At 36.0% G+C, this 13,255-nt stretch overlaps 1 pseudogene; it reads right to left on the reverse strand.

Moving 5' to 3' along the window:
* Positions 1-7,206: 7,206 nt before the first annotated feature.
* On the reverse strand, positions 7,207-7,830 carry LOC122690721 (annotated as a pseudogene).
* Positions 7,831-13,255: the final 5,425 nt, after the last annotated feature.

A 13,255-nucleotide genomic window follows, 5' to 3' on the forward strand; every position in this document is an offset into this window, starting at 1 on the left:
GTGTACAGCAGAGTTATTCAGTTATACATATATACATATCAATTATTCTCCAGATTTTTCCCTTATAGGTTATTATGAAATATTGAGTATACATGTTTGTGCTATGCAGTAAGTCCTTCTTGGTTATCTATTTTCCATATAGCAGTTACTCCCAAACTCCTGATTTATTAAATGCTTCTTTATATGTTGCTCTCAAGCTTCTGATTTATTCCTCCTCCACTTTCATCTTTGGTAATCATATGTTTGTTTTCTGTGTTTGTGGGTCTATTTCTGTTTTATATATAATTTCATTTGTATCTTTTTTTTAAGTTTCCACATTTAAGCAATATCATTTAATATTTGTCTTTCTCTGTCTGACTTACTACATTTAGTATGAAAATATCTGTGTCCATCTATGTTGCTGCAAATGGCATTATTTCATTCATTTTTATGGCTGAGCAATATTCCATTGTATGAATATACCACATCTCGGAATGGGAAAGAAGGAAGATAGCCAGTCATTGCAAAGTAGATGCTGACTGAATAAAAGTTAATGTAGATGAGGCTTGCTCGATGGGAATGTCTAAAACTCCTCCATCTTTATGCAACTACTGTGATTAGACTTCTCAAGAAATTCATTGAAAATATTGGTGATAATATAAATTGTTTTAATTATTATCCAATTAAAGCCTGATCTACTGGATAGCTGTAGATAGTCAGAGTCAGTGGTGACTTAAGAAGCATAAGAAGCATTTAATATAGCACTTCTATTGAAAACCTTTTCTGTGGTATCTAGGAAGAGCATGGAATTTGGTATCCTGGGTTTAAATGATCATCCACTATCTTTTTATTTATTTTAATTGTTAAATGGATGAAAAATATTTTAATTGTTAAAATTAATATAATGCAACTTTTGGTGCTGCTCTGAGGTTGGAAAAGAAGCATGACATATATATGTGTATATATAAATAATAAGATATATTTTATATAATATATAGTGATTTGTTGATATAGTATCTACTTTCCCTTTCCTTTTCCATTAAAAAAAATCTAATAATGGCCCATCCACTTATAAAACAACTCTATGGAAGGCAGCTGCTCATCACTATACCACCAGCTCTTTGTTTTTCAGACATCATAGTTGTTCATGCCTAACTCAGATTTCCTAAAAATACTTTGTGAAAAAAAATTCTTATACGAGAGAAACAGTTATTCAATAACTTATATCCATTGAAATAAGATGTCATTTTGCAAAAGCAAGGAGTCTCAGTAGCACCAAAGAAATTTTTTAAAGTTGAATATGTTATGGCTCCCATTAACCCCCAAATCAAAGTCTTTTCTATCCTGAACTATTCAGAGTAATTTATATTATTTATTCAGCAGATGCTTTTAATTTCAGAATCAGTTTTCTACTAATTATTTCTTAGTGACTATTTTTAGTGTTTTGGGATTATCATCTCCTTCACTGGCAATACTAGGCTAATTAAAGCAAAAAAAAATTTATTGTGTACATACATGTTGAGTAAAATATAGTCCTCTGAATAATACTAGACATTAATATTTACTTCATATTGATATAAACTGATGAATTTATGTAAATTAGAAAATATCATTTATATAACAAGAAGAATATAATCAAACATCTACTCACATATTGAGGTTTTATTTATTAGTTACTGTATTTTGCAGGTCCTTCATCATATCACCACCCAAACATGAGGGTTTTGTATCATTGTGCCATCATTTACTGGTTTACTAAACCTCCTTTAGCCCCAGTTACTTCATGTGCACAAAGTGTTAATTGTGATAGCCACCTCACAGCCTTATTGTGAGATTCAAAAGGGCACGCACAACTTCTTAGAATTGTAATTTACCACATAATCATAAACATTAGCTGCTATTATTTAATAGCTTTCAGAATTCTATAGCATAAATATATTTGATGCGTAGTTTAGGAGATACAAAACAAAAATTAGGAGCTATGGAAAAAGAAAAGGCAGTTGTTATGAATAAAGCAGATCTTGTTGCCAGTTTTATGTGGCTGAAGTTATGCATTCTAATTTTTTTCTACAAGTCTAAATAAAATTGACATTTAGAAAAGTCACAGTGACTTGACTCATTGATTTAGATCAACTTCGAATAAGTTTTTTTATTGGCAGAGGCATTTTAGCCATTAGTAAGTTTGACTCTTAAAAGGCCCTGTCTCCATGGGTGAAGATTTACTTATATAAGGAACTCATATAGGGATCAAATAGAAGCCATTATGTGCAACAAAGGCAGAAAAATGAATAAATGTAGGTACTGCTGCTGCTGCTAAGTCGCTTCAGTCATGTCTGACTCTGTGCGACCCCATAGACGGCTGCCCACCAGGCTCCCCAGTCCCTGGGATTCTCCAGGCAAGAACACTGGAGTGATTCCTATTATAATTACATAGTCAAAGCTAATTCATGTGTATTTATGCAAAATGATCAGAGATATTATCACATACTGAATGGATAAGCGTGTGGTTAGTGACACTTGTGAAATTCAGAACACTAATCATAAGTATTAGTGAGACAGTCATATGGAAATTAGTTAGCCTTTGCACTATAATACGTTGTGAATTAACACATTATTCTTGCCTTGCAGTCAACTTATTTCCCAAATCTATATAAAATTATTTCATTAAACAATTTAAGCAACCACAACCCTTAGATAAAGTTTTGGGGATCGTCTGGAAGTAAGCCAATGTCAAGATTATGAGGTAACAGTTTCATTATGCTCTTTATCATTATCTGTGTGTTTTCCTAACTTCAGTTTATACTGATTTATATTCACTTTCCTAGGTGGCACTAGTGGTAAAGAACCCACATGCCTGCTGATGAAACGCATGTTTCATCTAAGAAATGCAGGTTCGATCCCTGGGTGGGGATGATCCCCTGGAGGAGGGCATGGCAACCCACTCCACTACACTTGCCTGGAAAATCCCATGGACAGAGGAACCTGGTAGGCTGCAGTCCAGGGGGTCACAAAGAGTCAGACATGACTGAAGTGACTTAGCATGCACTCATACTCAGTTTATGTACAAATAGAGAAAAAGACTAAAAAAACTGTGTATCCTGTGATTTATAAGGCTTTTAGTCTGCCCTGGCATGGATACATATCCTTAATTCTTTAAGAGTGGTGAAGAGTGCAAGAGAAATTTTCAAAGTTGTGTTTTAATTACTCTTCTCTAGCACAAAAGGAGTATTTTCTTAATCCAAGTTCTGAAAACTCATAAATATTATACATCTCTACATTTTTCCTTTTTCTTTTTTTATTGAAGTACAGTTGACATACAATATTATATGTTTCAGCTGTATTACATGGTGATTGAACATTTATATACATTACAAATTTACCACCATGGTAATTCTAGTAACCATCTATCATCATACAAAGTTGTGACAATATTATTTATTTTCTATGCTGTACATTATATCCCCAAGACTTATGTTATAACTTGAAACTTGTACCTTGATCTTAATCCCCTTCATCTATTTTACCCAACCTTACTGTATCTCTGTAACTATGAGTCTGTTTTTGTTTTGCTTTGTTTGTTATTTTGTTTTTTAGACTTTGCATGTAAAGTGAAATCATGAAGCCTTTGTCTTTTTTGTCTAATTTCACCTAGCATAATACCAATCCCATAATACTAGGTCCATCCATCTTGTTACAGTTGGCAAGCTTTCACTCTTTTATATGGTTGAGTAACATGCCATTATAAATATACCACATCTTCTTTATCAATTCATCTATTGATGGACACTTAGGTTGTTTTATTATAATATCTTGGCTATTGTGAATGATGTTGTGATAACATAGGGCTGTATATATCTTTTCAGGTTATTGTTTTTGTTTTCTTTGGGAAAATATCCATAACTGAAATTTCTGGACCATATGATCGTACCATTATTAATTATTTGAGCACCTCCCTACTCTTTTCCATAGCGGCTGTGCTGCTGTGTGCTGTGCCTCCTTCTTAGGGTTTGTCACACAGGGCGTGTGGGTCTGACTAGAGCACATCTCCACCTCTCCTATTCATCTCGATGTCGTTCTCATTCATATATCCTTCGTTCTAGGGAATGTGTTCTGCTAATCTTCAGGTCACTCTCAAGAGACAGCTGTTCTACATGGAGTTGTCGTTTTGGTGTGTCCACTGAAGGAGATAAACTCGGTCTTTCTGCTCTACTATCTTGAGCCAGACTCCATATCTCTTCATTTTAAAGTTCTTTGAAAATGCCTTTATTCATTCTGCAATAAAAATGATAAGGTATAAGGTCTCTTTCCCCTCTCTCTTTAGCTTTTTTAAAAAATTAACAATAGCTATTTCTCACTGGAATAATTTTTGTTTGGCAATAAATTTAAAGACATTTCCAAAGTCAGGAAAAAAATGTGGGGAGTGGGGGAATATAAAGTTATAAAATGCAAGTTGTATTGTTAAAGCATAAAATGATTGCAGCAAATGCCACTCCAGGGGAGTAGTGCCTTGCCACTGATTTTTGCTAATGGAAACACCTGACTGACTCCAAGGAGAATGTTGCTTCATGATTACTAGAGCAATACCATTATTCAAAACCTTAGTAAGATTTTAACACTAAGGAAATAGTTTTATGGCCAATGATGCTAAGTTCTCTTGGGCAATGAACAACTCTTACAAGATTCAAGAGTATCAGGTAGAAGAACCTTCAGCCTTAAATTCAGGCGATGAATCTTGATTTTTTTTTTTTAAGAGCTTAAACAAGCAACTAAACTTTTCTGAGTACTTTGGGGTTTTGGAATTCTCTCTTAGTTACTCACCTAGATAACCTAATAATTATGCATTCATGAAACAATTATTTATTGTTTAATTTGTTAATTCATTCAGGAAATATCTGTGTAGTAGCTTCCTTTATATTAATAAATGTATGACAGCTCTATATAAGTTTTACTACTGACTACAAACTTTAGCTGATTGGTCATAACATTTGTTTCAACATATTGCCATATAACTCTGCATTTTCACGCTAGTTGGATTATATACTCTAGGGCTCCTGTATGAAGACATTTTGCCCTTTGCCAAGATTATAAATGTATATTTCATTAGAATACTGAGAGTCTGTCTAACAGGTCATATTTTTTTTTCATAGCATATTTTCATGTTACTGATTCTGTGATATTTGTTAGCACTTTAGTAAAAATTGTGTCACAGTTTCTAATGAAAGCATCTTATGTTATCTCTCTGACATACTGATATCCATTAATTTCCCAACATTTTCTCTGATATACAAAGTGTAAAGTGCTGAGCAGAGTGCTGGGTGGGGCATCGTGGTGTATCTGACATTAGCTCTCATTCTTTCATTCACCAAATAAGTACTGAGTACTTGGGTATACTTTATTCTGGCCCTGGATATATAAAGAATAAATAAGTCAAGATCTATATATTTAGAATCTTGTACTTTAAAAAGATAAGATGAAATATTAAGGCAACTATGACTAATACGAGAGATAACATTGAGTTTCTATCAAAAGGGCAGCTCAAATAGTAACAGGAATTCTTTCAAAATAAAAATCGGTTGCTTCTAAAATTGATATATTTATTTGGCATCCCTCACAGACATTAGTCAAATGTTTCCTACCTAAATAATTGAATGCTTTTATATTCAAAATAAAACACAGTATTAATTTGTCTATCTAAATAGGGAACTATCCTGGAATATGTACTATTGTGCACTGTTGGTTTTGCTTTTGTTTTTTTGTTTTTCCTTTTAATTTGGATACAACCTGATATGTGGGATCTTAGTTTCTGACCAGGAATGGAACCCTTGCCCTTTGAAGTGGTAGTACAAAGTCTTAACCACTAGACCACCAGGTAAGTCCCATATCCTGGAATATCTAATAATGGTATATTCTAAACTAAGCTGCAGATATTAGGTATCAGTTTACAAACTCAGAGAAATAGGTGTAATCACTGTCAGTTTAGGACAAATATAGCTTCTTTGCTCATTTACTACAGTATAACAACCTCAAAATTAATTTAGGTTTCTTTTTATTTTATCAGGGTTAGCATGTACTATATAAGGACTGAAATCAAAGGGAGATTGTAATAGAGGAGATTTATAATTATTATTATTACTATGTGCTTGGCACTGAAGAAATTTGCAAACTTATCTCCAGTGCACTCCAAGTTTATCTGCAAATTCTAGACTCTTATTTATTTTAAATACTGTATTGAAAAATAATTGCTAACATTTGTTGAAGGTTCACATGAAGAGCTCTCTTCTAGGTTTTTCTGAGGTCTGTCTTATTTAATTCTGAGGATCATCACATGAGGCATTTTTCACAGATGAGAACTCTGAGTCATAAGAAGGTTAAGCAGCCTCTGTGAACCAGAGCCTGGCTAAATTTCACAATCTGAGATATTTCTTCCCTGGTAGATGAGCCACAAGATAAGTACTTGTGGAGGAGCTACAAGTCTAAATTCTTAACCAACAGCAAGCTGTTGTGCACGTGAAAATTGATCCAACTACTTTCCAGTCAAATCAGCATATTTCACAGTCACTTTTTTGCTTTCTTTGCAGAATCCACACATGGGTCTGCTTAATGTTAAGCTACGCATGGAAACCTGGTTTAATTGTAACTGAAGTGGCACTTTTTCTCCTGCTCCGTGTTACTGCTGCTGCAGGAAGAAGTAACTTTCTGTGGACTAGAATGCACAATTTTTAATACTGTATTATACTTGTATGCTTCAGAGTTCTTAAGAAACTGACAGTGTTCTGATCTTTGTCTTGGTACGAGGATAGTGTGTGCAGTAGACTCTCACACAACGCAACTAGTAACAGAATGAAACTTGAAGTAAAATATGTCCAAACAACCATTCCTCCTTAATTGAGCTATTAATATATTATATATTATATCAGTCTAGTTTAAATCAAAAGTGCAACTATCAAGTATGTTATTTTTAGAGCAACTTTAAGGTAAAGGTAGCATGTAACCATAATCAATATTTCTTAGAAATTTGATTGGTAGAAAAATGGCTTCATTTGTAGAAATTATTATTTTTATTTATTAAAATTTGATGCCCAGTAATTTCATATTAGTGCTCAATACTGTTCTGAGGTTGGAAAAAGTACCAAATCATTGTTTGGAATCTTAATTGAGGATCTGGATACTAGAAAATTTCAAATGTATGAAAGCACAATAACAGACATTCCTCTAAATCCATTTTTTGTTTTATTTTTTTGAGGAATAAATGGTCAATTTTATTGGGCTCAGACTAGGAAACTGTGGGTCTTAAGGACCTCTGTGAATTTGTCAGTTTTCTTCTCTATATTCTTTTCGGCCTGCTTCCGCAGCCTCATAAGCTGCTTTTTCTGATGATGGATCATGGCCTTTTCCTTTCTCTTTTCCTCTAGGGTGATTGTTACCAGCTGGTACTTCCAACCAACTTCATGAGCTGGGCGGCATAGGTAGGCACACTTCTGTGTAGGCTTTAGACACAAAACCTTGAGGGCAGCAGGAACCACCATTCGCTTTTTCTTGTCATAGGGTGGCGGGATCCCAGCAAACATCTTGAGGTGGTCCAGGGCATCCTGGCCTTGCTTGGTCGTGTAGAGCAGCATGTCCCCCACGGCTGGGACTCAGAAGTGGTAGGGTCCACAAGAGGGGTTGGTGTTCATTATTTGTGGAGGAAGGCCAGATACTTCAACTTATTTCTGTAGACACTGACAAAATGTTGATGCCCTCATAGCACACAAACACAGCCTTCTCACTGACCTGGAAGAACCACGACGGCTGCCGGTGGCTCAGGAGATGATCTCAGCCATCTAGCACCAGGACCTGCCCTCCTGCCATCTTTAGCAGTTTCCTAGGCTGAAACCACTTTTTTTTAAGTGATTGAAAATATTCTAAAATTTGGGTATGATAAGTTTAAGAATGTGTTCTGCATGTGACTATCTCCAGCACTATAAATTGAAATTGTGTGGGTCCAAAGAAATTAACTAATATTTAAACTTCATGTATTCCTTTCTGTTTGAAAATGCCACACCTAAACTATTATCCAAAGCCAAAAAATAGAGTAATCAAATGAACTGAGAGGAATTATCTGCTTATTTAACTGTATACACATACAATTTTCATGTGTGGAAAAGCTATTTCTGAAAATGTATAGCCATTTTTATCATTTTTTTTTTCATTCTATGGTTACTTATAACTAGCTGAGACATTCATGAGGATTTCACTTTAGCAATTATATATCTGAGGAAATATATTCACCAGGAAAAATGTTATGTTTTTACAAAATTATTCATACAGTAGTGCATGCGTGTAAAGTCGCTTCAGTCATGTCTGACTTAGCAACCCTATGGACTGTTGTCCTCCAGGCTTCTCTGTCCATGGGATCTGCAGGCGGGAATACTGAAGTGGGGGCTTATGCCCACCTCCAGGGGATCTTCCCGACCCAGGGATTTAACCCATATCTCTTATGTCTCCTGCATGGGCAGGAGGGTTATTTACCTCTAGCACCACCTGGGAAAGCCCATCCATAGAGTAGATAGGAAGTCAAGAAAGTTGTCAGGTACTGAACAAATTCCCACTCAAACCTGACAGACTCTAACTCCCTGAATTTGGGTAAAGAAGAAAGGGATTGTAAACCTTGAGTAGATACTACGTTCAAGCACACAGGAATATGCATTATATGATTGAATTGTAAATGCTCGACAGTGCCTGTCTCCTCTTAGAAACTCCCATGCAGAATAATAAAGTCTAGTGTGTCTATCCTCTTATATCATTACAGTCTCAGGTATTTGCCCAGCGTATTAGCATGAAAACTGGACTTCAGTCACTTAATTTATCTTATTGCCTTTTCTGTTTAGTCTTGGCTCTGCATCAGCTCTGGCTACCATTAGTTTATTTAACAGGGGAACATGGACTAATGGTCAGCACAAGTGACTGCCTTACATAGCCAGGAGATAAAAAGTTTTAATCAGTACTGATTATTGATTATTTGCAATTGTCATTTAGCCAGGGTAATTCATTGGGTTTTCAATCCCACTCTTCTAAATATGCATGTGTAAGTATAAGTACACATAGAAACACATACTAGAACTAACATTATCTATGATAAATATACCTTTCCAGTTTTCAAAAAATATTTTTGGGAAGGGAGCATTGATAAAAAAGGATGAGTTAGTCATAGTTGTTATTGATCTCTGCAAGCTCCCTATCTGGTTTGATCAGTTTCCCTTTCTTCTCTCTCCTCACATCTCTCTCTCCTTCTTTTGACAGTGATTCTAAAATTTTTAATGTATATTTATTAAATTGTGTGAATATATTTTAAATTTACATTAACAACATTTAAAAGAATATTTTTTGCTGATTAATATGGTTTCAAGATCTATTCTTGATGCTGATTTGTCAACCTCTAGTACACTTCTACCTGCAACATTTTTGTTTAAGAACATCTGCTCAGTTCAGTTCAGTCGCTCAGTAGTATCTGACTGTTTGTAACTCCATGAACCGCAACATGCCAGGCCTCTCTGTCCATCACCAACTCCTAGAGTTTACTCAAACTCATGTCCATTGTGTCAGTATGCCATCCAACCATCTCATCCTCTGTCGTCCCCTTCTCCTCCTGCCCTCAATCTTTCCCAGCATCACTGTCTTTTCAATGAGTCAGCTATTTGCATCAGGTGGCCAAAGTATTGGAGTTTCAGCTTCAACATCAGTTCCTCCAATGAACACCCAGGGCTGATCTCCTTTAGGATGGACTGGTTGGTTCTCCTTGCAGTTCAAGGGACTCTCAAGAGTCTTCTCCAACACCACAGTTCAAAAGCATCAATTCTTCAGTGCTCAGCTTTCTTTATAGTCCAACTCTCAGATCCCTATATGACCACTGGAAAAACCACAGCCTTGACTAAACAGACCTTTGTTGGCAAAGTGATATTTCTTCTTTTTAATATGCTGTCTAGGTTGGTCAAAACTTTCCTTCCAAGGAGTAAGTGTCTTTTAATTTCATGCCTGCAGTCACCATCTGCAGTGATTTTGGAGCCCAGAAAAATACTCAGCCACTGTTTCCACCGTTTCCCCATCTATTTGCCATGGAGATTTGAGACCAGATGCCATGATCGTAGTTTTCTGAATGTTGAGATTTAAGCCAACTTTTTCACTCTCCTCTTTCACTTTCATCAAGAGGCTTTTTAGTTCTTCTTGGCTTTCTGCCATAAGGGTGGTGTCATCTGCATATCTGAGGTTATTGATATTTCTCCTGGCAATCTTGATTCTAGCTTGTGCTTCCTCCAGCCCAGTGTTTCTCATGATGTACTCTGCATATAAGTCAAATAAGCAGGGTGACAATATACAGCCTTGACATACTCCTTTTCCTATTTGGAACCAGTTTGTTGTTCCATGTCCAGTTCTAACTGTTGCTTCCTGATCTGCATACCGATTTCTCAAGAGGCAGGACAGGTGGTCTGGTATTCCCATCTCTTTCAGAATTTTCCACAGTTTATTGTGATTCACATAGTCAAAGGCTTTGGTATAGTCAATAAAGCAGAAATAGATGTTTTTCTGGAACTCTCTTGCTTTGCGATGATCCAGGGGATGTTGTCAATTTGATCTCTGATTCCTCTGCCTTTTCTAAAACCATCTTGAACATCTGGAATTTCACGGTTCACGTATTGCTTAAGCCTGGCTTGGAGAATTTTAAGCATCATTTTAATAGCGTGTGAGATGAGTGTAATTGTGCAGTAGTTTGATTATTCTTTGGCATTGCCTTTCTTTGGGATTGGAATGAAAACTGACCTTTTCCAGTCCTGTGGCCACTGCTGAGTTTTCCAAATTTGCTGGCATATTGAGTGCAGCACTTTCACAGTGTCATATTTCAGGATTTGAAATAGCTCAACTGGAATTCTATCACCTCCACTAGCTTTATTCATAGTGATGCTTTCTAAGGCCCGCTTGACTTCACATTCCAGGATGTCTGGCTCTAGGTGAGTGATCACACCATTGTGGTTATCTGTGTCATGAAGATCTTTTTTTCACAGTTCTTCTGTGTATTCTTGCCACCTCTTCTTAATATCTTCTGCTTCTGTTAGGTCCCTATCATTTCTTTCCTTTATTGAGCCCATCTTTGCATGAAATGTTCCCTTGGTATCTCCGATTGTCTTGAAGAGATCTCTAGTCTTTCCCATTCTATTGTTTTCCTCTATTTCTTTGCATTGATCGATGAGGAAGGCTTTCTTATCTCTCCTTGCTATTCTTTGGAATTCTGCATTCAAATGGGAATATCTTTCCTTTTCTCCTTTGCTTTTTGCTTCTGTTCTTTTTACAGCTATTTGTAAGGTCTCTTCAGACAGCCATTTTGCTTTTTTGCATTTTTTTTTTCTTGGGAATGGCCTTGATTCCCGTCTCCTGTACAGTGTCATGAACCTCCATCCATAGTTCATCAGGCACTCTGTCTATTAGACCTAGTCCATTAAATCTATTTCTCACTTTCACTGTATAGTCATAAGGCTCAAGTGGTTTTTAACTCTGTTACACCTGTTTTAACATCTATGTGCTAGATATCCAACTTTGGATAAATTCTTATTTTAAGTTTTGGGGTACTGGAAACTTTTAAGCCTTTGTAATATTTTGATTCCCAGATCACTCAGTAGTAAAGAATTCACCTGCAATGCAAGAGACATGGGTTCAATCCCTGAGTCAGGAAAATCCCCTGGAGAAGGAAATGGCAACCCACTCCAGTGTTCTTGCCTGGGAATCTCATGGACAGAGGAGCCTGAGGGCTACAGTCTGTGGGGTGGCAAAAGTGTTGGACACAACTTAGTGACTAAACAACAACAATATTTTGATTCAGTCAAGATTGAGAACTACCAATAGACCAAAATTATACATAAATCCTTGTATCTTAATCCATACTTTTTTTTTATGTTACAGTGCCTCAACAATCCAATTGAACCAGCTTTCTTTAATATTATTAGCATCCACCAAATGCTAATTATTTTCTAAACATTAGACTTAGCCATACTTTCTACCCAATCTTATATTAGTTACTCTTTCTTCTCACCTTGAAACCTTACCTCAGTTGCTTCCTTCTTCCTCTTACCTCCTCAGTGCCTGAGACATAGACTTAGATGCAAGCATTTTTTTTTCCCAATGTTATCTCAGAAAGAAGAATGAGGGAATAGAGAGACAGAGACTGATCAATTGAAGGAAAAAAGTCATTAAAGAATGCATCCTTGAACAGTTTATCATCATGAAAATGGGACATCCTATTAATTGACCCTGTATGAAACCATGTAGAATGCCCCACAGAAATGCTTCTTTAGATGATCAGAATATGAGGCAATTATCCAATAACTCCTGTAGCTTACTGGTTATGGGTTACCTCTAGAGATGTTGGGTAAGTTTCCCTTTTCACACACTGTCAGGCTGTGCCTGTGCCATTAGACAAGCAGTTGTCTAACATTGAAGAAAACATAAAAGTCTCCATTGAGTCTTTTGAGATGAGATACTGGGAATTTTAAAATGCTGCCCCTCACAGCTGTGGTGGAGCTAGATAAGGTAAGGAATGTGTTGTGAAACTCAAGAAGTATCTGCCTTCAACAGGTTTCTCCTCTTCCTATCCTACTCTTTGCTTTTTCTTTTCTTCCTGCCTGAACATAAAAAACATGATCCAGGTACATGCATAGATCAAATAATGGGCAAGATCCAATTACCTACCACTAATGGGTTCATGATATAATAGGAAAGGCAGAGCAAACCATTTTAATCTGAACTGGTAGTCGAGAATATATGCAATAGGATGACTGAAAACATTGTACCTATGTCATCTTGGGAGAATAACAGCTCCTTGAAAGGACTTATCTCTGAGATGTAACTTCAGTAGTGCTTATAAGTAAACCTGTGTCAAAAAACAAGTTGTTTCACCATGCATGCATGCATTCTTTTCTTTTTATATGCCTGAAAAAAATTATTCCATTCTTGACCTTATTGCATATACGCGTCTGCATTGTCATTCTATAAAATCTACCTTTTTAAAATTTAAGTAATTATTTGATTAATGTTTGGCTCCCATAATAGACTAGGACCACTAGAAAAGAGATTGTCTCTGTTTTCACTTACCATTCTTGAATTTCAAGCCCTGATACAGCCCTGCCTGACACAGATACATAAACAAAGAAAGCAAGGGTAAAATGAAAGAACCGAGAATTCTGTGCTTCAGTCTTCCTTTTACTGTAAATTTGCCGTATGATCTTGGGAAGGTCACTTAATATTATAG

Source organism: Cervus elaphus, chromosome 4 (genome assembly GCF_910594005.1).
Source record: "Cervus elaphus chromosome 4, mCerEla1.1, whole genome shotgun sequence".
NCBI lineage: Eukaryota > Metazoa > Chordata > Mammalia > Artiodactyla > Cervidae > Cervus > Cervus elaphus.